This window comes from Chiloscyllium punctatum, chromosome 24, assembly GCF_047496795.1.
Source record: "Chiloscyllium punctatum isolate Juve2018m chromosome 24, sChiPun1.3, whole genome shotgun sequence".
NCBI lineage: Eukaryota > Metazoa > Chordata > Chondrichthyes > Orectolobiformes > Hemiscylliidae > Chiloscyllium > Chiloscyllium punctatum.
In genome coordinates, this window is record NC_092762.1 from 72890944 (window position 1) to 72918621 (window position 27678).

Here is a 27678-nt window from a genome sequence, read left to right on the forward strand (position 1 = left end):
ATGGAGTTTGCACGTTCTCCCTGTGTCTGCGTGAGTTTCCTCCAGGTGCTCTGGTTTCCTCCCACAGTCCAAAGATGTGCAGGTCAGGTGAATTGGCCATGCTAAATTGCCCATAGTGTTAGGTGCATTAGTCAGGGGTAAATATAGTGTATGAGAATGGGTCTGGGTGGATTACTCTTCGGAGGATTGGCATGGACCTGTTAGGCTGAAGGGCCTGTTTCCATGCTGTAGGTAATCTAATCTAATCTAACCAAGACCATATGGCATTTTTTGATGAATACAGGGACGCAGTCTTTGATATCCTGGTCAATGGTTACCAATCCATCTTTTTAATTTTGCCTGTTCAGCCTTGTCATAAGTATTTCCAAGATTACAACAGTGACCACACTGACAAAAGTACTTTATTTCCTAGAGGAATGTTAGGACATCGAATTAACACACAGCCGGGAAGTGTGGTGGAGGCAGGTTCAATTGAGACATTTAAGAGAACATTGGAAAAGCAGGAAATTGGCTTAGGGTAATTATGCTTATTTGCTGAGCTGGTGCAAACACAGTGGGCCAAATGTGTGCCACAGACCTTCTATGATTCAGTGATTCTGTGATCTCAATGATTCCCTAAAAGGGAATTAATCAGAAACTGGAGACTGGTGTGAAGAAAACAAAGTCTGTTTTTGCAGCTAGTATGTGTCCAAACGCTGCCAGCCAATGAGAAGGTCCCAGCAGGACCAGAGGGCATGGTGAACTCTGCGGGTATTGCAGGAGACTAAGGCAGTTGTCATGGAGGACGCCCGACAACGAAGGTGAGAGGAGTCAGGGATCTCAGGGCTACTCAGCATGGCTGTGGTGAGGAAGGGAATAGGGGTTATATATTGGGAGAGCACTGGCGGATCTTTCAGCAAGTTTACTCTATCTCCCCTTTCGTTTAATCTGAGGGTGAAGGCAGGGGGAGGGAAATCGAGGATGAGTCAGGAGACTGATGGGAACCTTGCACTCTTCCTCAACCCTCTCCCTGGCCTTTCTTTCTAATTTTATGGACTGACCTGTCTCCCAGAATAGGAGGTGTGGGAAGAATTAAGTTCTGCTCTTTGTCCAAATGAATGCCAAGAAGGGATGGGGTTAGGCCTAGTTATACTGGTTCCAATGTCATGTGGTCAAAAATTGTTACAATTTAGGTATGACACAGAGACCAAGATCCTGAAGTACTTGTTAGACACTGTCCCAGGAAGAATCATTACCAGCAGATTAAAGAGTAATATTTTTGGATTGGAATAGGAAGCATTGACAAAGATGCATGTGCCAAGAGCAACAAGAGACCTCAAGAGATCTGATGCAGCACGAAAAGCTAGAATGATCGATTATAGCTGAGGGAGATGATGAAAGTGGCAGGTGCGTGCAAGAGGGAAAATGGGTTGAGAGTGAGGGAGGGGGTAGGGTGAGTTTGCTGTTTCGGCTGCCAATCCATCAGTGCTGATCAGTAACTCACCTTGAATGGAATTTTTCTGACTGGCTTTTATAGGAAACATGTCAGTTTTGTTTTCTTCGAGAGGCTATGCTTGTCAAATATTAGTGTACGAAAATGTAGGGTGGAAGATTAATCAGGGTGTGAACAACCCTGAGGTGTGTGGCAGAGTTGGGCAGCAAGTGTGCTGGAGCCCATCTCGATGTCAAGAACAACTTGTGACATCTTTTTAATGATTTTCAAAATCGGCATGGTGAGATATTCACTAGGCAGTGGCAAGATGCCAATTGACGGTGATTATTCCTTGTTAATCGTCTTGTTAATTGGCACAATTCACCGTATTAATATTCAAAATCCCATGTTATCAAACTGGGTGGGAAACTGAATGAAGAAATCCAAGGCACGTCTCTGATACATGCTTCTGGACTTCCACGCTACACCTAGGGCGATACTGGCAGTGATCATTGTAATGCTACAGCAAGGACACTGCACACTCAGGGCTTTGGATCCAGCTCATGGACTGGACAATGCTGCATACCTGAGCTCTGCGATTGATGTCTGTGTGCAGACTCACCTGAGCCTACCTGGATGCCCACAGATTCCCAGCCTTGTCTTGATTCGCCTTGCCATTTTGCACTTCACCCTCTCAGCCCGAGATATCAGGCTCATATTATTGCTGTCTTGCCTTGCCGTTCAGCGCTGACACAAAGCCGGAGATTGTCAGCAGGCTTCAGTCAAGTTAAGAAGGATAGCCTTCACTCAGTGGTGCACAGCACAGTCAGTCAAGGGCAACCTCTGATACCAGTCCAAGGGCTTGGGGATACTCATCTTGTCATTCGGGATGATCAGGGTCAGGATCAGTTTCTCATAAGGGACGAGGAGTTGAATGCCGGCCAGCCTACCAACTGTCTGCCTTGTTGTGGTCTGCTTTCCTCTTAGAATGAGAATAGCAGGTATGAAAGGGAGATGGGAGAGGGGCACACCTGTTGCTGTTGGTGCTCTTGGATACATGCCCCAAGTGAGTGATTATGCATAGTCCATACAGAGGGTATGCAACGTTAGTGGTGATGGTGAGGGGGGGTGGAATGGCAAAAAGGGAGGGAAGATGTTGCAACCAACAGTGAGAGTGGCAGAGCTTGAGGCTTGAGGAGTTGGGTACAGTAGCTGAGATAGAGTGAGTCTGACATACCAGAAAGAAGATGATGGCCCTTATGCTGGTGAAGGTGAGAAGGACCTTGATCTTCTCCTTGTTCTGCTGGGTATTTATCCAGAAGTCTGAGACTGCACTGACCCCACGGTAAGCTTCAGACCAGGCTGGCACAGTCTGGTGTTGTGGCTTCCGTTGCTGGTCCTGGGAGAATAGTAGGTCCCATTCCTGCCCCAGCCCATCCAGCAGGACCTCCAAGTCATTAATTAAAGAGTGGTACCCAATGTCCCCCTTCTACAATATCCAGGACAAATGTTAGAAACCATGTAGGCCATCTCTTAGACTAATCGTACTTGTCTAGCTGCCCAGCTAGCTTTAAGGTGGTGTGAGTATAAGGTATGCTGGTTAATTCTGGCTATCTGCTGAGTGGTGAGTTGTTCTGGGAACAGTCCCTGAGGCTGGAATCGGATATGCCAAAGAGATATTTAAAGAAGTGGATTCTTAGCTGACATCCCTCCAAAAAATTTGACACGACTCAAACTTAACCAAAAACATATAAGATTCAGCCCCAAATCACTTTATGACCCCTATAATGCAACAAAAAGATTAAGTGATATTAATATTTTGATAAGTGTTGCTTCCAATTATTTAATGAGCTATCATGTTGAAACGTTTCACATTGGTTTTCCACAATGAAATGTTCTTTACACTTTTAGTTACTCGTCAGGAGAGGAGAACATAGTTGTTTATTCTGGTGTATTAGAAGTGCAGATTAAAAATTGTGGGCTATTGGTTTACACTAGCTGCAATAATATCTCATCCATTAACTCACCCAGGCCCTGAGTCGACTAAATTAGTAACTTAACTAGCACGAGCATGAAACATGTAGCGCAAAGATGTTTTGCAATTCACTCATTGTTTTATATGTTGCACTCCTAATAATATTGCAGCCTGCATTCATCCAGCACTTTATCACATTGTAATGTTTCAAATCAATTCAGGTAGTGATTACTTTTGGAGTGCAGTGATCTTGTTATGGAGGCAAATGCAGCAGCCTTCATATCAACAAAACTCCATAAACAGCAACAAGTTGAATAAACAGTTAATCCCTTTTTGTTGTTGGTTAGGAGCAAAATGAAGACCAGAAAATAAGTTCAACACTTCTATTGTTTGCAAATTTGATGTCTCGCACAGAAGCATTAGCCTGAATCATAAACTGAATTCCTGGAGTGAGATTTGAACTATTGAACTTCCCTCAGAGCAAGCTCCATAGCCAGCTACAAACTGCAATTCAGTAGATCTATTCTTGTCTGTCATTCCATATTTATCCCTTTAAGAGAAGCAATTTGGTCATTGTCAGCATCTTTCCATCTGTCTATCAAGATGGACAAGCAGCAAATCAAGTCCACTGGGGACAGAAAAACTTCATAAGGCACTGATGGCTAAGGAAACCAAATAGTGAGAAGCTGACTCTTCTAAAGTGCTGTCATTATGTGTTGCTGTTGTCAGTATTGGTACCTGTTTCCAAACAGCTGTAGCTGTAGTTTATGATTGTGATGGATGCCAACCTGTGGGTGACGTTGACAGGTTCTTCTGGTTCTACAAGTGTTTTCCAAATGTTCAAGGCCTTTGTGTCACACAAGCAAGGATCCATGAATTGTAGCTTTGGATCTCCTTCTGGTCATCTGGCTCTGGGTACTTCACTGTGCAGAAAATTCCTGGATAACTTGAACAATTTCAAAATACTTGTCTTTGAGAGAGCCGGCAGGTTTTCAACTTGGTCCTTCCATGAGATGTACAAAATGTGCATAAACAGCAAAAGTGATGTTGTTTTGAGTTGACCCACTATTTGGTATAGTGTGGTAGAAACATTGTAAGTAATTATAACGAAGATAGCAATCAGTCACTGTAAATAAAGGCATGGATACAAACTTGATTTCACATTTCTGATCTTTCTGAACATAAACCATGAGTTAGTTTCATAACCTACCTGAATTTTATGCTGATTTGATACATGCCCAAAGATTTTTGTTCTGGATAGTTTGATTAGATTAGATTCCCTACAGTATGGAAACAGGCCCTTCGGCCTAACAAGTCCATAACTCCCTCTGAAGAGTAACCCACCCAAACCAATGCACCTAAGACTATGAACAATTTAGCATGCCAATTCAGCTGACCAGCATATCTTTGGACTGTGGGAGGAAACCAGACCACCCAGAGGAAACCCACGCAGACATAGGGAGAATGTGCAAACTCCACACAGACAGTCGCCCGAGCCGGGAGTCGAACCTGGGTCCCTGATACTGCGAGGCAGCAGTGCTAACCACTGAGCCACTGTGCCACCCTCCACTGAGCCTTTATTTGAAAAAGATGGAATCAGTAATGAGGTAGATGATAGAAGATTAAAGTTTGCAAGATGGTCTTTCTGCAATAGTGATGCCTACAAATTGGAATTGAATATGGAATCGTAAATAGTGTAGAGAATGCAAATAGGCTTAGTGTCTCTTTTTTGACTGATGTTTTTTTTCCATTTCTATTTTGAGTTTAGAATTCTTATTTCTCTTTTTCCTGGAATTTATTTTCTATTGCTTAGTAGAACCTCTTAAAAGGATAACTATGAAATGACAGACAAAAATTGATCTACTGATTCTCAGGTAATAACTGGCAATAGAGTTTGCTCTGAGGGAACAAATTATTACAGATGCTGGAATCTGAACTGAAAACACGAAGTTGCCACTCCATGGGAACAAAATTCACTCAGCTGCCTGGCCCACTGTGATCTCCAGCATTTGTTGTTTTCCATTTGCTCTGAGGGAAGTTCTTTCAGGGGAAAAAAAGCCCTGCAATGAGACACCATGCATGTATGAGATACAGGTTTCAGAGCTACAGTCAGAGAAGTCTTGATGCAAGGTAAAAACAATAACTGCAGATACTGGAAACCAAATTCTGGATTAGTGGTGCTGGAAGAGCACGGCAGTTCAGGCAGCATCCAACGAGCAGCGAAATCAACGTTTCGGGCAAAAGCCAGGGCTTTTGCCCGAAACGTCGATTTCGCTGCTCGTTGGATGCTGCCTGAACTGCTGTGCTCTTCCAGCACCACTAATCCAGAAGTCTTGATGCAGTTTGACTGTCAGCCTTCTCAGGAGATTAAAGAAAGAAATGTTGCATTTATCTAGCATCGTTTTAGGTCAGAGGGCACCCCAAGATTTGCCTCAGCCAATTAAGTGCTTTTGGATGTGTAATCCCTGTGGTACTATCGGAGGCACAGCAGGTAAATTGTGCCAAGCAAGATCCCATAAGTATCAACATAACTCTGAGCAGATGTTCTGTTTGTTTTGGCATTGATTGAAAGATAAACGTTGACCAAGACATTAAGGAGAAATCCCCTGCACCTCCTCAAAATAGGGTCTTAAAATATTTTGGAGACGCTGGTGTTGGACCAGGGTGTACAATGCTAAAAATCTCACCATAACTTGGTTTTGTATGATTTTTAACTGAAAATATTTTATACTCATCTGATGCCTTGGTTCAAGGTATCAGCTGAAGGTTGGTACTGCCAACAGTGTAGCGCTCCTTTAGTGCAGATCTGGAATGTCAGCCTCGATTATTGTTGTTCCAATTCTGGACAGCGATAGCTTCTCGACCAAGGGTGCTACCAACTGAGCCACAGCTAACACCAAATCAGACTTAAATAGAATCTCACAATAAGATGAGAGCAGGTAAAACATCTTTTTTGTAAAAAGGAATAGTCTGAATTTTCTCATAGAATAATTGAAACAGAAGTAAGCCATTCAGCCCCTCAAGGCTGTTACACCATTCATGGCTGCTCTGTGTTCATATGCTCCATATACTGGCCTCTGGCCCATATTTCTTAATAAGTTGGAATTTACCAAAAATTACTTATCTCTGATTTAAAATGAACAAATGATCAAGCATCAACTGGCATTTGGGGGAGAGCATTCCAAACCATGCTGTACATCTCTATGACTCTATGTAGAAATACTTCCAAACATCTCTCCTGAACAAAAACAGAAATTTCTGGAAAATCTCAGCAGGTCTGGCAGCCTCTGTAGAGAGAAATCAGAGTTTACATTTTCTTTTTTTTTAATAGATATTTTTATGAGAAATTTAACATTTTTACAAGTTTAAAAAATAAACAAAACTCTCATATACAAACATTGATTATACAATTAAATCAAATTTACAATAGCCAAAATTTAACAAAAAAAAACCGAAAAAGAAAAAAAACAAAACTCAACTGTCTACTAATCTAACCTACAACTAACCAGAGTGTATATTTAAATCTCTTACATGCTCGGAATATGCTAACATCAGATGTAATAAAACCCGTATCCATGCGGGATTCCTCTCCTAAGGGGCCCCGGACCAGCCAGGTTTGTAATCTCAATTAAATAAAAGCCCTCGTTAGGATAGCCGAAATATCTGTATTTATGTAATTCAAGAAGGGCTGCCATATTTTATAAAATAATTCGGTCTTTCGGTGCACCATATTTGTAAGGAAGTCAAGGGGAATACATTCCATAATTAATCTGTGCCAATTTGAAAGTCCAGGGTGGCCTTCAGCCACCCAGTTCACCAAAATATTTTTCCTTGCACAGAAAGAGAGAATAGAAAATAGTCTCTTCCCGTACATGTCCAGGGAGGGAAAGTTCGAAAAGCCCAAAAGGAGAGATACAGGGTCCACTTTAATTTCCGTTCCTAAAATTTCTGTCAGGGTACTTGCTACTTTAGTCCAATATCTACGGATTTTATGACAGGTCCATAGTCAATGTACAAGACTGCCCACCTCTATTTTGCATTTGGGACACATTGGAGATGCTCCTGCCTTAAATTTTGCCAATTGAACCGGTGCTATATGGGCCCTATGAAGTATCTTCAGCTGGATAGCCTGGGTTCTGTTACAGATAGTAATTCTTCTAGCATTTTCCCAAATATCATTCCACGTTTCTATAGAGATTTCTAGTCCCAAATCCTGATCCCATGTTTTAAGCAGTTTGTCCCTATCTCCCGATACTTCATCATGTAGTAAATGATAAATAGTACTGTTGGAGGATACCCCCACTGGTCGTAGGACATTACATTCTCTATCTGATTTATAAAGACTATCTAATAACATAGTCTTCTTCTGTATATAGTCTCGAATTTGGAAGTATCGAAAGAGGTCTCCATTAGGTCATCCAAATTTCTGACGCAGCTGTTCAAAAGACATCAGGATCCCATCTTTAAATAGGTCCCCTAGACATGAGATACCCCTGGATCTCCAGAGTTTAAAAGTGGCATCTGTAAACCCCGGTTGGAATCCCCATGCTCCCACTATCGGTGCATAGGGGGATGTTTTATGTGTATTTCCCACATTTTGCCGCCTTATATTCCAAGCCTTGATTGTGTTTAGTATTATAGGGTTTTTACAGTGATCTGTAATGATTTTCCTCTTGTCTGAAAATAAAAAGGTTAATAAGTGGGTATTTTACTTGAGAGGCCTCGATGTCCAACCAGATTGATTGTGGATCAGACAAGACCCAATCAGCTATGTAACTTAATAGGGAACTTAACTGATATTTCCTAAAATCTGGGAAGTCCAATCCTCCCTTTGTCTGTGGAAGCTGTAGCTTCTTCAGCTTAATGAGGGGCCGTCTATGATTCCAGATAAAGGAACCCAGCCAGCCATCCTCGGCAGCATCACCGGAAGCATTCTCATAGGATATAGGAGACGGGGTAGGACATTCATTTTAATTAGTGCTATTCTACCCAACCAGGAAATTGGAAGGTCTCCCCATTGCTGGAGGTCCTGCCTTATCCTTTCCAGTAAATGCACAAAATTAGCCTTATACAACTGACCAAATACTGGAGTAATAAAAATGCCTAAATATAAGAAGCCCTCCAGGGACCAACGAAAGGGAAAAGGGGATCCGTCCACTAAGTGGGGTGTCATAGCAAGGCCACCCATTGGCATAGCCTCCGATTTTGAAAAATAGAGTTAACGTTTTCAACCCAGTGACTCTTCTCTCTTCAACAGTCTGGCCCTCATATTTAGACTAGACTTCATATTCCATAAGCACTCTCTCATAATAGTATAGGCTAGTATTTTGATCATAAGTTCATTTCTTTTCCCTACTCTGTTATAATCACTTGTTTTGCTTGTAGGCTGCTTTTCCAGTTGCTCCTCTTGACTTTTCCCAAAGTGTTCCAACTGCACTGTTGGAAATTGCTGGGGACCTCAGTGTCAAACAGCCCACAGGCAACAAATGTCAGGTGCCCTTTATAAAGCAGTCTTTAAAAAGCTCCATAAGTCTATTACATTCTGATGCAAAAACATAATCAACTGGAATTACTGCGTTAATATAACAGGGAAATATTATAGGAGTTTTATTGTGCGACTAGTACCCTATGTTAGATTACCTTGCAAAAGCTGTTTAAATGAAATTACAAAAGTGCCTGAAGCTAAGATTGTCCGGTGCAATTCAGGGTTATATCACTGTATCTCTCCATTGTACCTTAAATTCAAAGCAAGCATCATTTTCAAATAAGTTGCACGATACACTCACTTGTATTTTTAAAAAGATTATCAACATGAGGCAAACAAATTACAACTTATTCCATTCAATCTATTTTAATCCAATTATGTACACATTTTTGCTTTCCCTACGTTATTTATTTTTACATATCCCCATTCTGTGTTTCTCATTATCAGATATTCTGTTTCATTGCTGTGTTCCATTAAGAGACAAATTAATAGTAATCAGCTCACCAGTATTAACTTCTTCTTTGCAGAACAGTAGCATATTTCTTCTGCGTGATAAGGTCATGCAGATACTGCTGTAGCTTCATATCAAGCAAATATTGTCACGGAGCAGTTTTTCTGATTAAGGAAGGTAGCATGGCTGTGCTTGAATCATAGACTACAGAATGGCAGGTACATGTGATTGACATCTCATTTTCAGATTGCTTTCCCATCGACTTACAACCCTTGAAAGACTAAACCGACATTCATCAGTTGCATTAAGACAAACCAAGGGTACTTCACCCTTGTCGTTTCAACAAAATGAGAATTTGCAAAGTTCAAGTGGTGGAAGTTGTGCTCCTGCTCTATTCAAGAAAGATATTCTTAGAATTGGGCTAGTCTGCACTACTGTCACCATTTTATAATATCAGATATGATCTGGGATATCTTGGGTCGATTGACCATCGCCAATCCTCTATTACTACATAAGACCACAAAGAATAAAACTAGCGGGCGGTTGATTGGCTCCTTTAGCACACTTGACCATTTAATAAGGTCCTGGCCGATCCAACATTCCTCATGACCACTTTTCTGCCTTTTCCTCATAACTCTTCATTCCCCGACAGATTAAGAATCTATTTGTCTCAGCCTTAAATCTACCCAAGGACACTGCCTCCACAGCTCCCCATGAGAAGGCATTCTTAATCCTCTGAGAAAAGAAATTTCCACTCATTTAAATTTTAATTTGGTGCCCCTTTATACTGAGACAATGCCCTCTGGTCCTCCCATATGGAGAAACATCCTCTCAGCATTTACCCTGTCAGGCCCCGTAAGAATCCTTTTTGTTTCGATGAGACCCTTCTCATTCTTCTAAACTTCAGGTCCCAAACTTCATACTGATATTAGTTGAGTTACACAAAGGCAAATCAAGGCAGGACTATACCCTTGATGGTAACGTCCTGGGGAGTGTTGCTGAACAAAGAAACCTCGGAATGCAGGTTCATAGTTCCTTGCGTTTCAGGTAGATAGAATAGAGAAGAAGGCATCTGGTATGCTTTCCTTTATTGATCAGAGCATTGAGTAAAGAAGTTGGGAGGTCATGCTGCAGCTGTATAGGACATTGGTTAGGTCACTTTTGGAGTATTGTGTGCAATTCTGGTCTCCTTCCTAGAGGAAGGATGTTGTGAAACTTGAAAGGGTTCAGAAAGATTTACAAGGATGTTGCCAGAGTTGGAGGATTTGAACTATAGAGAGAGAGGCTGAATAGGCTGGGGCTTTTTTCTCTGGCGCATCAGAGGCTGAGGGGTCACCTTGTAGAGGTTTATAAAATCATGAGGGGCATGGATATAGTAAATAGATAAGGTCTTTTTCCCAGGGTTGGGGAATCCAGAACTAGATGGGATAGGTTTAGGGTGAGAGGGGAAAGACTTAGAAGAGACCTAAGGGGCAACATTTTCACACAAATGATGATGCGAAGATGGAGTGAGCTACCAGAGGAAGTGGTGGAGGATTGTATAATTACAACATTTAAAAGGTACCTGGATGGGTATATGAATAGGAAGGTTTCAGAAGGATATGGACCAAGTGCTGGCAAATGTGACCAGATTAGGTTAGAATATCTGATCAGCATGGATGAGTTGGACTGAAGGGTCTGTTTCTGTGCTGTACATCTCTATGACTCTATGACTTTTTGGGCGGCACGGTGGCACAGTGGTTAGCACTACTGCCTCAGCGCCAGAGACCTGGGTTCAATTCCCGCCTCAGGCGACTGACTGTGTGGAGTTTGCACATTCTCCCCGTGTCTGCGTGGGTTTCCTCTGGGTGGTCCGGTTTCCTCCCATAGTCCAAACATGTGCAGGTTAGGTGAATTGACCATGCTAAATTGCTCGTAGTGTAAGGGGCAGGGGTAAAATGTAGGGGAATGGGTCTGGGTGGGTTGTGCATCGGTGTGGACTTATTGGGCCAAAGGACCTGTTCCCACACTGTAAGTAATCTAATCTAACATAGACTCTGAATATCCCTACACCCACATTAAATACGCTAAAGCCCACCATGAACATGATTGAGTTTTTTTAAAGAAGTAACAAAGAGGATCGATAAGGACAGAGCAGTGGACGTGAACTATATGAACTTCAGTAAGACATTCAACAACGTTCCCCATGGGAGACTGGTTAACAAGGTTAGATCTCATGGAATACAGGGAGAACTAGCCATTTGGATACAGAACTGTCTTGAAGGTAGAAGACAGAGGGTGGTGGAAGGGTTGTTTTTCAGATTGGAGGCCTGTGACCAGTGGAGTGCCAGAAGGATTGGTGCTGGGTCCACTACCTTTCGTCAATTATAATAAATGATTTGGATGTGAGCATAAGAGGTATAGTTAATAAGTTTTCATATGAGATAAAAATTGGAGTTGTAGTGGACAGTGAAGAAGGTTACCTCAGATTTCAATGGGATCTTGATCAGGTGGGCCAATGGGCTGAGGAGTGGCAGATGGAGTTTAACTTAGTTGAATGCAAGGTGCTGCATTTTGGGAAAGTAAATATTAGTAGGACTTATACATTTCATGGTAAGGTCCAGGGGATTGTTGCTGAACAAAGAGACCTTGGAGTGCTGGCTTAAAGGTGCTTAAAAGTAGAGTCTCTGGTGGATAGGATAGTGAAGAAGGTATTTGGTATGCTTTCCTTTATTGGTCAGAGCATTGAGTACAGGAGTTGGGAGGTCATGTTGCGCCTGTACAGGACATTGGTTTGACCACTTTTGGAATATTGCATGCAATTCTGGTCTCCTTCCTATTGGAAGGATGTTGTAACACTTGAAAGGGTTCAGAAAAGATTTACACAGTTGTTGCCAGGGTTGGAGGATTTACGCTTTGGGAGAGGTTGAATAGGCTGGGGAAGGTTTTCCCTGGAGCGTCGGAGACTGAAGGGTGACCTGACAGAGGTTTATAAAATCAAAAGGGGCATGGATAGCATAAATAGACAAAGTCTTTTCCCTGGTGTGGGGGAGTCCATAATGAGAGAGCATAGGTTTAGGTTGAGAGGGGAAAGATATAAAAGAGACCTATGTAGCAATTTTTTCACGCAGAGTATGTATATGGAATGAGCTGCCAGAGGAATTGGTGGAGGGTAGTACAATTACAACATTTAAAAAGCATCTGGATGGATGTATGAATAGGAAGGATTTGGAGGGATTTGGGCCGGGTGCTGGAAAGTGGGACTACATTAAGTTAGGATATCTGGTTGGCATGGAAGGGTTGGACCGAAGGGCCTGTTTCCGTGCTGTACATCTCTATCACTCTATGACTGTGTGTGGGGACCGATGCCCAAACAACACCTTCGGCAGAAGCTAGGCTCTCTGTTGATAATTAGTAAACTGGGTTATTTTGATGGTAAAGTTGCATTTATTCTACCAGACCATAGGGCTGTTCTCTCATTAGAGAGAGATGACCCATGGTGGTTTAACATGAGGATCATTACACCTCGGGTGAGGTAAGACATTGAGGAGGACAATGTGAAAATTGATCCCACACTATTGGCGTTTGTTATTGCCAACCAGCTAGTCCAGCCAACTGAGTAACCAGCCTCCTGCTTTATCGCAGATTTATTACATATTACTTAAAAACTTACATTATATCTAAAATGATTGCCTCTTGTGAGACATCAGGTTTGATTAAACAGTGAGTACTCATTAATGCATTGGGACAGTAATGACACTGAGGTTTATGCTTTCCAGCTGGCAATTTTGAAGGCAAGGTGTCACATAAAAATCTTGTGCGTGATATGCCTATACCTATCCCTGTACCCACACACCCAGTAATTATGCCAGTGGCTGTGTGACACTGTGTGGTCCACATGCCAATAGCCAATTGAGGGCCTCATCCCACAAGTGGCATCATTCAACTGGTCAGCAGGAGAGGTCTATCCTATGCCAGGTTTCCCTGGAGTGGCCTAGTGATGGGCACAGTGCTTCTTTTCTTAACTTGGCAATTCTGTCCCCCTATGACCTATCAGTGTCCAGTACAGTATCCTTCTCTCTGAATTCAACCCACTCCCCATTCCCCCAATTCAGCTACAAATACCTGCAACAATTGCAGCTTGTCTTCGAGTTGTCAAAGTGCAGACTGGTAGTAGCCACCATTCTCATTGTGGGGTTACCTATGCTGAGAGCTGATGACTTCCAACTGGCAAGTAGCACTCTGAGACAGGAATTCTTCTGAGAGGTAGAATTCCAGCTTCCTGCCTATTAATAGACAATTGATGATGAAATATCCGTGCAGTAGCTGTTTTAACCTGAATGGGCTCCCAATCGTCGTTTTATCTGGAGGAGGAGAGGGGGGAACAACATGGGCCCATAAAGTACACCCCCCCCCCCCCCCCCCCCCCCTCAACAATGTTTGGAGAGATGCAAAAAGCTTCAGTGTGGGTTATGGGGGAGAATCTTGAAGGAGACCAGGAAAGAGGTGCTTCAGTTATGTGGAGAGACTGGACGTGCTGGGATTATTCTTTTCACAATGGAAAAGCTTAAGGTAAATAAATGGGAACTGTTCTATTGATACAAGAGTTGGTAGTTAAAGGATAAACAATTAAGGTAATTGTCAAAAGTACAAGCAGGGAGATGAGCAGCAAATAATTTTCACCTGAAGCAGATTGAATTGTAAATTTCAAATGAGAATTGCAGAGCAGTGGGAAAGAGTGAAGGTGTGAAACCATTTGGCAGTTGTTTCAAAAACTATTTGCTCACACCTAATCATTCACACGGCCTCTATCCGTGTTCTATGAACTGTCTCCTCCTCTTTGGTGCCACAGATCTGCAATTAACCGAAACACCAAGAAAAATAAGCCAGAGTTTAAATTCTGATTGAAGGTTGACACACTTTCATCAGCACAACTTTGCAGTGACAGAGGACAGGCCCAGGATAGGCAAACTGAAAAAGAAAAGCAGCATTGCATGGGTTCTATCCAGTTTTGTCTCATCTCAATTGGAGCACTGATGGAAGCCTCTTAATGGAAGCCGCTCAGCAGGCTGCAAAGTATACCCCATTATAAAGTCATTCCTACTATGCAAACAATGCTGAATACGTACAGAGGGAATCAGTACCTGAACAAATGTTCCTTTCACATTATCAGATGCCCATTAATTGTCAGTCATCATATTCCATCTGCATCAAAAGATTTAATTAAATTTGTTGTCGTAGGAGGAACAACAAGCATAGAACAGATGTACCGTGTTATACACTATAATTTTTAAACATTATTTTGCTACAAATGATAGTTAAGACAAGTGGGGCTCATCATGAGCCAAACTCTAATATAAAGTATTAATTAAGAGGTAGAACATAAAATATATTAGTGATGCTATTTTACATGAATCTTCCACCTAACTGTGGATCCATCAATTGCATTGAAATGAATTGAAAAGTTGTTTTGCATTTTTTATAAGATTGTAAAGCACAGGAGGGCCAGTCCTGTTTGTGTTATGCCTTAGAAAGTGCTATCTATTGTGTCCACTCCTCCAATCGTCCCTCTTGGCCCTGCAAATGATCCTCCTTCAAGATAAATATCTAACTATTTATTTTGGAATTGAGTTGATCCAGATTTTCTGTACATGTCTAAAACTTTCACAAACACAAGAACAAAAAAAATGGGAGCAGGAGAAGAGCAATGGCCTGCCCCAGCTTTCCACATAACCTGGAATAACCTTCGTTTTCCTCTCCATTTTCCCACTTCCTGATCATACCCCATCGTCACCATTATCAGTTTTTCTGCTTCCCTGACTTATTAACAACCATTCCTTTGTCTAACCAACTTTCTTTCTCTCTCTGGGCTCCATCCCCTCCTATCCAGTCACTTCATTCCTCCGCTCAACCCTTGTCATCAGCACAATGTCATCTTTTCCTAGCTACTATCAGTTCTGAAGAAGGATCATTAGACGCAAAACATTAACTTTGCTTTCCCTCCTCAGATTCTGTCTAACCTGCTAAGTTTCACCAGCAATTTCTGTTTTTTGTTTCAGATCTTCAGCATTCACAATTCTTTGTTTTAAAATTGTAGAATTCCTACGGTGTAGAAGCAGACCATTCAGCCCATCAATTTCACACTGACCCTCCAAAGAACATCCTATCTGGGCCCATCCCCATACACTATCCCTGTGTCTTTGCGTTTCCCAAAGCCAATCCACCTAACCTGCACATCTTTGGACTGTGGGAGGAACGCAGAACATCAGGAAGAAACCCACATAGACATGGGGAGAATGTACAAACTTCACACAAACAGCATCCCAAGGGTAGATTCGAACTCAGGTCCCTGACCATTGAGCCACCATGCTACCCATGTTTTATTTTATGACTTTTCATATCCCTTGATTCCCCAAGAGAATAGAAACCTGTCTATTGTAGGCTTACATGGTACCTCCAACGTCCTCTGGGAAAGACAATTCCAAAGATTCAGAATCCTTTGAACATATGAACAAAGAACAGGATTGATGATTTAGCTCTTCAAGCCTGATCCACCATTTAACATAATCACAACTGCTCAGATGGTAACCTCAAATCCATGGCCTCGATATATACCAGATATATAGAGAGAACGTGAGGACTGCAGATGCTGGAGATCAGAGTCTAAAAGTGTGGCACTTGAAAAGCACAACGGGTCAGGCAGCATCCGAGAAGCAAGGCAGTCGACATTTTGGACAGAAGACCTTATGAAGGGCTTATGTCCGAAACATTGACTCTCCTGCTCCTCAGGTGCTGCCTGACCTGTTGTGCTTTTCCAGTGCCACACTTTTAGACTCTGATCTCCAGCATCTGCAGTCCTCATTTTCTCTCTATATATCTGGTATATATCAAGGCCATGGATTTTCAACCCATATACCAAAAGATATGTATCTTGAGTCAAATAATTTTTCCTCTTATAATGATTGCTCCATTATTCTGAAACTGTACCCACTTAGTTTCCCTTCATTGAGGATTCAATGTCTCAATATCTGTGCTGCCAAGATTGTCTTGAATATTTCAATGAGCCTCATTCATCTAAACTCCAGATAATATTGACCCAGTTTATACATTCTGTCTTCACAGGACAACACCCTCATTCTAGGGACCAATCAAATGAATATTCACTGTACTTCCTTCAATACAAGCATTTTTTTCCTGAAATATGGAAATCAAAATTGCACTCAGTTTTCAAGATATAATCATACTAAAACCGTGTAGAATTAGGTCAAGACTTCTTTATTCTTGTATTCCAATCCCAGTAACAGTCCAGCAATAATACCATTTGGTCATTGCCTCCCCACATGTTTACCTCTCATGTTCCCTGTATGAGTATACACCCAGGCTACTGGCTTTTACTAGTCTCCATCCACATTGGTTCTACATCCTAATTTTCTGAGTCAAAGTCCTTTCTCAGTAATAGCCAATGCAATCTTTTATTATCAGGGCTGTGCCTTCTTTTCAAATTCTGCACTTCTATTCAAAATGTTTGAACTCAATTACCTCTCAATTCCTTCACTTATACTGTAATGTTATCATTTTTAAATTATGTGTGCTTTATCTTCCTGCATAATCAGTTTCCAACTTAGTTCATGGTCTAAGATCTTCCCACTAAAACAGTCTAAAACCTTCTATGATTTTAGACACAGAGAAGAATCAACTTGAGACAAAGATTTCTGGAAAAAGATCCTTTTAATTAAGCATTTTACTTAAGAAATATCAGGAAATTTAAGTGAACCTTCATTGGTACTGTTTTGACCTTAGTAACAGATCTTTCCTTTTACTCTCGAGTGACTATAATGGAAAATTGCTTATGCAAGAAGACCAGAGAATGGTCACTTCAGCAGTAGCTTGGTGTAAACGTTTATTTGGAAACTGTCCAAGTTGCTCTTAACTGCAGCCCTGAGTATCTTTCCACAATATCTCGTACACCTTTATTCAAGGTGGACCTGACTGCTGTATTGACATGATTTACTGTCCCATAAAGGTTCCTCTTAATGAAAATGGGAACTCACTATCCTAACGTGGAAATATATCATCGTTGCTTCACTGTTACTGGGTCAAAATCCTGGAATTCCCTCCATAAGGGCATTATGGGTCAAACTATGACTTGTGGACCACAGCAGTTCAAGAAGGCAGCTCACCACCACCTTCTCAAGGGCAACTAGGGATGGACAATAAATGCTGACCCAACCAGCAATGTCCACATCCCACAAGTGAATAACAAAATGTTCAATTATACATTGAACTCTTTGCTGGGACTAAAGGGTTAAAGACAACTTTAATGTTATAGACTGGCCATAAGAAGCTCCACGCCCAATTGTTGTCCTTGATCAGTCTACATTTTGCATCCTGTTGTCTCTTGTTCTGTCAGTTGTGTAATTCCTAATGATCAGTTCCATTAACAACAAAATAAAAAATGGACAGAACATTTGTTGCTGGAAATCAGAAGCATAAACAGAAATTGCTGGAAAAACTCAGCAGGTCTAGCAATATCTGTGGAGAGAAATAAGAGTTAATATTTCAGGTCCAGTGATCCTTCTTCAGAACTGATGATAGCTCAGAAAAATTTGGTTTGTATGATGGGGTGGGGGGAGAGGGAAAGACGAAATGTTGTTGGAGATAGAGCTCAAAGAGAGAGAACAACAGTTGAACAGACAAAGGAGTGGCTAACAGTCAGCCTATGAGAATGAATAGCTGCTAATTGGGACTTTGCCTAATAATGCGTTCTGTGTAATACCAGACCATATGATAACAAATGAGAAAGTGAGGTCTGCAGATGCTGAGGAGTCAGAGTCAAAAAGTGCAGTGCTGGAAAAGCACAGCAGGTCAGGCAGCATCCGAGAGCAGGAGAGTTGATATTTTGGGCATAAATACTTCATCAGGAATGTTCATTATTTCCGACAATGGGTTGATGCCCAAAACGTCAACTCTTTTGCTTCTCGAATGCTGCCTGACTAGCTGCGCTTTTCCAGCACCACAGCTTTCCAACATATGATAATAAAGCCTGGCGAGACAAGGGAAGAAGAGATGAGTTCTGTAGATCAGGAGCAGGGAGGAACAAACAGCCCTGATTGTGGATTTTGGGAAGCAGGTAGATGTGAGTTCTGCTGGTTTGGGAGATTATGAGCTTGGAGGCAGGATGGGAGGAGATCACAAGATGAAATGAGGTTAGTGACTGTTGTAAGCTGGTGTTCCAAGGTGGGATCATGGTTCAGGAGGAGATGGGAGGAGGTATCTGAGAGCTGTCACTCAGTCTCTGCAATGTAGAGGTCAGTCCACCAGACAACAACAGCATCATCCTTATCAGCAGCTTAATTACAAAGTCAGGGTTGGATCTGAGTGCACGGAATGCAGTCAGTTCGGGAGTAAATTGGTTGGAATGGGCGGGGAGGTGCGGGGGGGGGGGGGGGGGGGAGGGATGCGGGGAGTGGGGCGGGGGGGCGGGTAGAGACATTCAGGCAACCAATATCATATCAACAGTTTTCAGTGAACAGGTTGAGTGTAGCTAAAAGACTAGAGGGAGGAGTCCAGTTGGAGAGAAAGTGTTGGAGGTGGCCAAAGGGGTCTGTGAGATTGGGCGGGGACTTTTGCCCAAAGAAGGTGCTGGAAGAAGAGTTCAGTGCCATGTCATGCTCTAAATTTATTATTTTTTTCACTGGTTCCATTATCCTGTGGGACAATCTTTTGCCTTCAAACTAACTTTTAGGGACTTAGTAGTAACCTTTGCGTGTTATCAGTGCTTTAAGCTCAGAACTATTCATCAAGTCTACTAATAAACTGTTAATCATAGCAATTCAATCCAACCATTATAGTTTCTTATACACACTAATTAACTTCCACATTACAGCAAGAGTTGTTTGCAGTTCCTCATATCAGTAATTTGCTAAATCATCTATAAGCTTCAGAGCCTGCCAGGCCACAATCTGAAGATGCTCTTGTTTTCGTAATGGTCCAACAGTTCATTCCATGGTTCATTCCAGGCTCTTCCATTTACGTGAAAAACAAGTTGAAACATTCAGCAACTTATTTTATCTCAAAAACGTCTTTTGGTCTTGCAAAACATGCTGGCACATGAAATCTTTTGGTCAATGTTTAAGTTTTGTCAAAGTACAGCAATCATCTTTATGCTTACAACTGGTAACATGTAGTGTGAGAAAATGTTTCAAGCTTACTCCTATATTTCCAAAGATATTTTGACATATATTTTCAATTTGAAGGAAATGGTGATGCGGTGAAGGATAGATTTGTAATTTATTTAACTTTAATTTCCAAACTCACACCCGTAATATGCTGTCAACTTATAGCTATTGTCAATCAAGATTGTCAACTTATTTGAATCCTGTAAAGGGATGATTGAGGTTGAATATTTTGTTATCAGTTCTTCAATATTTCCAATAATCTCTGCATTAGATAACAGTTAATGTTATGCCAAATAATGTGGTTGCCTCTCTTGTCTCTGTACTAACACATCAATGAAGCAAGCAAGTAATGATGATAAGGGTGACAATATATTTTCTTGTTCTGGTAATTCATAAAATGGTAGGAAGTAAAACTTCTTGCTACTACCAATTATAAAATTTAGTGCTTCAACAGTATATATACAGTGGACACTTTCTATAAGTATCTGCAGTATTCTTTATGCTTTGATATGTATATTTTTATGTTTTATTCACAAAAATAAAGCCCTAATAACACAGTCACTTTGCAAAGTACACCTGCTTTCCTACATGCAATTTGTATGGATCTCAAAGGACATTGTTATAAAGAGGTGCCAATATATCCCTATGTGTTTTAACTGTAGACTTGAATAAACACATTCAGTGCTCATGATACTGGCATCTTTTATTTATTAATGCCTTTTATTTATTTATGTTACAAGTTATGTGATAATTTGACTCTTGGCTCTAATTTCCTTCATTGCAAATGGGACTCCATTTCAAAGGCAATTCATTGACTGTGAAGTGTTCTGGGAAATGCAATAGTTGTCAAAGGGACAATAAAGTCTTCATTTTCTAATTTTCTTTCTTTGAAAAACTCTTTTCATAATTTCAATGCAAGAGTTAGGGTGAACTGAAACATGCTTTGTATGGTAGAATAGTTCTACATGGACTTCAGTCCTCACTTGATTTGCCTGAGGCGAATGACTGTGTGGAGTTTGCACATTCTCCCCGTGTCTGCGTGGGTTTCCTCCGGGTGCTCCGGTTTCCTCCCACAGTCCAAAGATGTGCAGGTCAGGTGAATTGGCCATGCTAAATTGCCCGTAGTGTTAGGTAAGGGGTAGATGTAGGGGTATGGGTGGGTTGCGCTTCGGCGGGGCGGTGTGGACTTGTTGGGCCGAAGGGCCTGTTTTCACACTGTAAGTAATCTAATCTAATCTAATCTATTAACAGAAACAGATACTAAACTCTGTCATCCTGCTACCTACAATTGTAGGAAGTTCGAATGATAAGGCAAAAGGGCAGGTCAGGTATAGAGGGGTTCCTACAATTGCTAGCGCCTATCTGTATATGCTTCTAATACCTATGTCAAAATAATGGACAGAGCTCCATTGGGTGAGGAGATGGAGTGCTCAGGTAGAATGCGAGAAATGTTTGGAGCATAGAAATAATGGAAAAGAGAATGAAGAATCCACAGTTTCTAAAAGAAAGGTAGCATTTTTCGAGTGGTAGCCCTACCTTTGCATCATAGAGGTCGTGAATTCCCGTCCCACCCTTGAGACTTTAGCAGAAAGATTTGTTTTGAAATATCAGTTCAGACTGAGAGTATGCTTCCATGAGGAAACTCAATCTATTAGGAGACACCACATCTCTCTCTCTCACATGGCTGCCAAATATCCTGTGACATTATTTCCAAGAACAGCAGCAGACTGCCCTGACCAACATTTACCAAATTCGATCAACATCAATGAAAACTGATGAGCTGTTTATGGGATTTCATGGTATAAAGATTTACTGGTCTGTTTCCTACAACAGTAACTTGTAGCTTGAAAGTATTTTGTCAGCTGTAAAGTGCTTTGTGAACAAAGAAAAGGATTATCGCAGAATACTTGAGGTTACAAAAGTGGACCAAGGAATTCCCATGTACAGCCTCAAAGATAGAAGCAATACTGGGTGTAGTACTGATGCAAACAGACCATGGAGCTCCTGGGTTGGATTGCCAATTAGCTGACATCAACATCAGTTGGGATACACTGATTAGCCTATGCTTCCCTGGACCAGGAAGAGGATATATTCCACTTCTTAGTCTACTTGTTGGCATTATCCAGTGACTGGTGTTGAGAAGTATTCTTGCATTGGTCACCAGGTGAGAGCAGGATTAGGCTCAGCCATAATCCCTCCTGAGGTTGCAAATGGCTACCAGTGTCTGTTGTTAGTCATTGTGGTTGAAAGAAGGTCACTTGCACCAATATCACAGGATGTCAGCACTTGACTCCTGCAAGAGTGCCTTCAAGAATAGAGGAAAGAATAACAAAGAGAAATGCATAACTTTACAGTAGACAGAACATATTAAATTTGCAGTAAGAACACTGCAGTGATGAAGGGGCTATCTCAGAAAGGAAATAGTTTTAGGTCATTATGATTTAATTACTGGAAGAAAATACTAACGAAAGACTTTGGTAAGAGGAAATGGCTTTTTGGATGAGGCAAAGTAATGACTATGCAATGATTGACTGTGTAAGAGTTTAAGATGGTTTGAATAATCTTGTTATGCAAATTAACTGCCTACATTTCATCTGTGCAAGTTAATTTTATTATTTTAGGATTATAGACTTAGCTCTACAACTAAACACAATTAACAGTACTATAGAATGGAATATAAGTAATGATGAACTAGGCTGGAAGTTTATATGTGACTGCGAATGATTTCATCACAAATTCTGATTTACAATAATGCCACAATCCAAAGTTTATCAACTGAAAGTAATGACTGCTGGTCATTAGATGCTGGTTAATATGTGGAGAATTTTAGTTGGAATAATGATCAGGACAATTTTGTGATAGTCTGAAGTGAAGCATCAATTGTGGTGAATGGCATCTTGGACTGTATCCTAGCATGTTTTGTCAAAGTAATATTTTTTGATGAGTTCCATGGAAGGTTCTCTGAATGAGGCCCAGTGGATTTACTCAGACCATTGCCCAAACCAACCTCTTTAACTACCGCGCTCACATCTGATTCTAAACCAAATCCATTGCTTGCCATGGCTGGATGTACTCACCACTACTAGGAGATCTCAGGACCCTTGGTGCCAGCACCATCTTTAAAAGGCCACTGTGCGCCCGGTCAGTCTGGAGATACTCTGTATAATTCATGACGTTCGCCCCTTAGATGGCTTGTGAGGAGAAATCGGCGATGCACGGTGTGGACAGGGGCCTGGAGATCCTGGTGGATGGGATGGTGCAGAGGGGGGTCATCCTCTTCCCTCTGACAGGCAGGGGAGGCCACCATGCCAGGCCCAGAATCAGCTTCATCCAAGGTATCCATCAGGGACAATGCAGTCCCAGCTGTCTGGAGGAACACCCAGCAGTAAGGAAGAAGGTCACTGACCTTCTCTGCCCAGTCAGGATAAATGCCTTACCTTTTCTCTGATCCCTTATATTTACTCTATCTCTGTTACTGCACCCACACTCCAAGCAAGGTTCATGCTATACCACTCTCACTATTGAATGTAACATCTCCTCTCACTCGCCCTCATCTACCCAGTCCCTCAGAATAGTAAATTTGCATGCTCTTGGTATTACCTACTCACCCACTTGGGAGACTTCACGACCTTTCCCTGCCTGCACCAACACTAACAGCTGTGCCAACTAACTGCCAACTATTCACTCAATCTCTCCCTTTCTCTCATTCCAGGAGAAAACAGCCCACTATAGGCACAGAAAGCCAAGGCAGGTGCCCAATATTTGGCTCCTCATGTCCTATGAAGAGATGGTTCTGACGCTGTCTGCCCCAAATAGCTGAATGACTGTACCCTAACTTCCGATTGATATCAGAGGTTGCCGTTGACTTGCAGTGCTGTGGACCCCTGACCTTCAGGTGACCTCTCTGAATCCAGTCCCCTTTAGACTTTGAGACCTGGCTATTCACTTGCATCATGTGCAGTGTTTGTCACATTAAGATGCTGGCAATGGAACAAATGTGAGTTGCATGTGCTAATGAACCATACAGATGTCCACCCTCTTTCCTGATGACTGCTAACTTGGATGACAGTTTTGTATATGCCCTAAACTGCAAGACAATAGAGCAGCACTGTGACCCTTTGAGCTCTGGCTGATGGGGTAAAGTGCAAAAAGGCAAGGCAAGGCAGGGATGTTATAAGCATCCAAGTAGATGCAAAGTGAATGGGTGCGAAGCGATCAATCATATTGCCTCGAGATGCAGCCTGGTCCAACCATGAGATAGTTGCTTGATCTTTTGGGTAAAGTGTCCTGGCAGCAGTATTGCAGTGAGAGGTGCCAGTGCACTCTAAAGTGCCGTAACATACTGTAAGTGGATCATAGATTTGCCGAACTGTTTTGGAGACACCTGCATATGTTAAGTGCCAGCATCCACGGATGTTGGGTGATTTGGCCAGTGCCTGGGGAATGTGCTCTGAGATCTTGGTGCAGGGTGTCCATGATAGAAGTCCAGAGGAGCAAGCGGCCAGCTGGAGTCAGCAGGTACCCATCAGATTTTCATGTTGGGTAATCCATGCATCCAGCTTCTATCTGCCAGGCTCTGGAATAGGAGGCTGCATATTAATAAGGTGTGATTCAGCATTACTGAGGGTGATAAGGAGTGATAATTCCCAATACCAAGCTCTTGCTGTTGACAAGTGAGAATCTCATCTCTTGTCTGGAACTGTTACAAAATGCACCTTGTTGCATCGAGAAAGTCTTCATTGGACTGCTCATGTGATTCTCCCAAGTGTCTTGTCTTACCCCATATCGTTCAGGACCTGATAAGATCCCCTCCTGGCATAGACAATGAAGGTGAGATCCCAGCACTGGCAATAAAACCAGTTACATATTGATTCATTCAACCCAAGACTACTGAGCATGAGGAATATTTGTTCATTTTGTAGCTTTTTATAAGGACATTTTACACTCAATAAGAAACTGAGAACTTTTTTCAATGATTCAGGGATTTAATACAGATAGAAGCTGAGTTACAATGACCAAAGGATCACAGGTTTAACTCTCCCATCACTAAGTCAGAACTAGCTTTTACATTAGTTATCCAGAATAAAGAATACATTATTCTCTCTCCTGATCACTGTTGATCAACCCAAGCAGAAGTTCTGCCAGCTAGAGCGTGACTGGAGTTCAGTGCCTTGGTGATGTTGGTTAGCCAACTATCTTGGGTTTGTTATGACTCAATTCTCTATTCAGCCAGCAAGGAGCATATTAGAATCATGTCTGAATGTAACAAAGGCGTGATTGAGTATTTCAAAATGACTGAGCTGAGGCAGGGATCAAGTTGGTAATGTAATATAGGTGGAAAAAAGTGGTCTGAGTGATGGCATCGAGCTGTGGTAGGAAGCTGATTTCACAGTCAGATATGTCACAAGGGTTGCGAACAGTCTGGTTCAGTCACACAAAGTTGCCAGAGGAATGGAATCAGTAATTCAGGATCACACAACACCAGGTTATTGTCCAACAGGTTAATTTGGAAGCACTAGCTTTCGGAGCGCTGCTCCTTCATCAGACGCTCCGAAAGCTAGTGCTTCCAAATAAACCTGTTGGACTATAACCTGGTATTGTATGATTTTTAACTTTATCCAAGTCAGTCCAACACCAGCATCTCCAAATCAGTAATTTAGGAGCAATGTTATTGAAGTAATGGCTTCTGTCTTCCAGTTATAATCTGGAGGATGTTTTCCTCAGCCAGCTAGTGGAGAGTTGATAGATTTGGAGGTTCTACTGATTTTAACATTGATTCATCATTATAATTCACAAAACAGTGGAAGCCTGATAAGATATGTTATCTAACCTTTCCAAAGCCAACTCCAACACAAACTCTGTTGCAGTAAAAATAAACACAATAAGCAATGGGCGCGTTCAATTTTTGAAAAAAAATTAACCACCCCTACCCTGACCTACTACAACTACTATGGGAGACTCTAGTGCTAATCTGAAAGCCAATGAAATGGAGAGAACTCAGTTGTCAGGAAGGATCACCAGACCTGAACAGTTAACTCAGATTCTGTCCTCAAATGCTATCAGACCTGCTGAGCTTTTCCAACAATTTCAGTTAAATGGATCCAATTCTAATACTCTATCTGGAGTGTCAATTTGAGAATTGATTGTTCCTTGTGTGAAGAAGTACCTACCGATATCAGTTTTAAGTTGACCTTTTACTTGTTTGCACATTTGTCCTTTGATTATTAGATTACATTAGTGTGGAAACAGGCCCTTCAGCCCAACAAGTCCACACGGACCCGCCGAAGCACAACCCACCCAGACCCCTACATTTACCCCTTACCTAACACTACGGGCAATTTAGCATGGCCAATTCACCTGCACATCTTTGTACTGTGGGAGGAAACTGGAGCACCCAGAGGAAACCCACGCAGACATGGGGAGAACGTGCAAACTCCACACAGTCAGTCACCTGAGGCGGGAATTGAACCCAGGTCTCCGGCGCTGTGAGGCAGCAGTGCTAACCACTGTGCCACTGTGCCGCCCATAAATCACCTGAGAAGGAGCAATTTTCAAGAGACCTGGCTGGAGTAATAAAAACTAACAACGTTTCTCAGCAAGAATATTCAATGATTGTTGAACAAAAAGGAGTGTAAAATTCCCTGAAAAACTGTACATATGTTTTACTTTTGACTGAACTCAGAGGAACAGTGAGACATGATCAGAATGCTGTGAAAAACTTTCTCAATTTGCTTTCCTAAATCAACTACTCAATTGTTCAAAATAGTTAAAGGTAGTTGTAGATTTAATTTATGATCCACCAACATGTTAGTTTTCCATCATCCAAAACTAAGCTGTTAATGATTTTCCCATTTATTTTCCTTTGCGGTTCTTTTTAAAAACTCATCACACTGATGTAATTGACTCTTTATGACATGAAAGATTTTAACTTGCATTTCATCCAAATAACTACCTTCTATGATAATAGAAGCCATTCTAAAATATAGTCAACAAATGCTTATCAAAATGCGAAAAATATGCTCCTCTTTATTTGTGACAGACAAATTAATGCATTCATTTAAAATTCCTTGATCTAAATCCCTTTTTACTAAACACATTCAAACCTTTGTAAAAATGACAGACAGAATCCATTCACACAAATGTTCATTAACCAATATAGCAGAGCTCAGATTCAATGATAGGATACACAGGACATACAATAGGATCAATTGTATGCAGTAGTTTATCCCATCATTGAGGTCTTATGAATGATGAAATCACAAGTGAGTAATCAAGGTTTTCCTCATGAATAGAATGAGCTGAGTATCTCATTGTGCCCCACTTGAATTTCATTCTCATCGAAAGAGAAAATTGAGAGACATCAGTAAAGTTTGATATCTATTAGTGACGTGGTTGAAGTGCATTGAATGGGAATAGCTGCTTTATGATTTCACCAGGAAGTTACTGGGGCAATTACGGTGAAAAAAAGGCTCTTGAAATTAGGCTGTGCAGTATTAACATTTGAAAACATGATGCGTTTGTCTTCCATTTTATTTTCCATTATTTTAGTAGAGATATTAAGCCATTTAAAATAAATGGAAAATTGATTCATCTTAATCAAGGATAAAGGTATTTCAGAAGGAAATGTAAATTGTGTGCTCTAATCTGACACTATCATTTCATTATCAATTGTTTTTCCTAATTACTTGAACAACAGGTTGTGTATACTTATAATGTCTAAATTACAATATATTAGTATATCCTAATAGGATGAAGAGTTTCTACTCTTCTCCATTTCAATGTATACTCTAACAGTTTACACAATTGAAGATAAGTGACATACATTCTGATGTGGAGTTTAAAGGTAATCTTTTGCTGAAATATTCAGTTTGAAACACGTGTAGTCTGCAAGGAGACTTATTTCTCTACATTGTCACAGCTGCTTATAACGCTTTATATATTGTGACGCCTGTAGTAGTAACTCACAGCTAGTTTCCTCAAGGTGTCCAAACATTTGTGCCAGATATCTCCTCCCCAGAGTGCTAAATCACATTGTTGCTGCACTCTGGGATAAACTGCATCTGTAAGTAAGTAGCATGATTGAGTGAATGATTGATGGCCTGTTGCATTAGTCCACCAACTAAATGCATACTCAATCCCAAAAGCTGAGAATACCTCACATGTAAAGTACTTGTGTAACAAAGAGAATGGTTTCCAGGT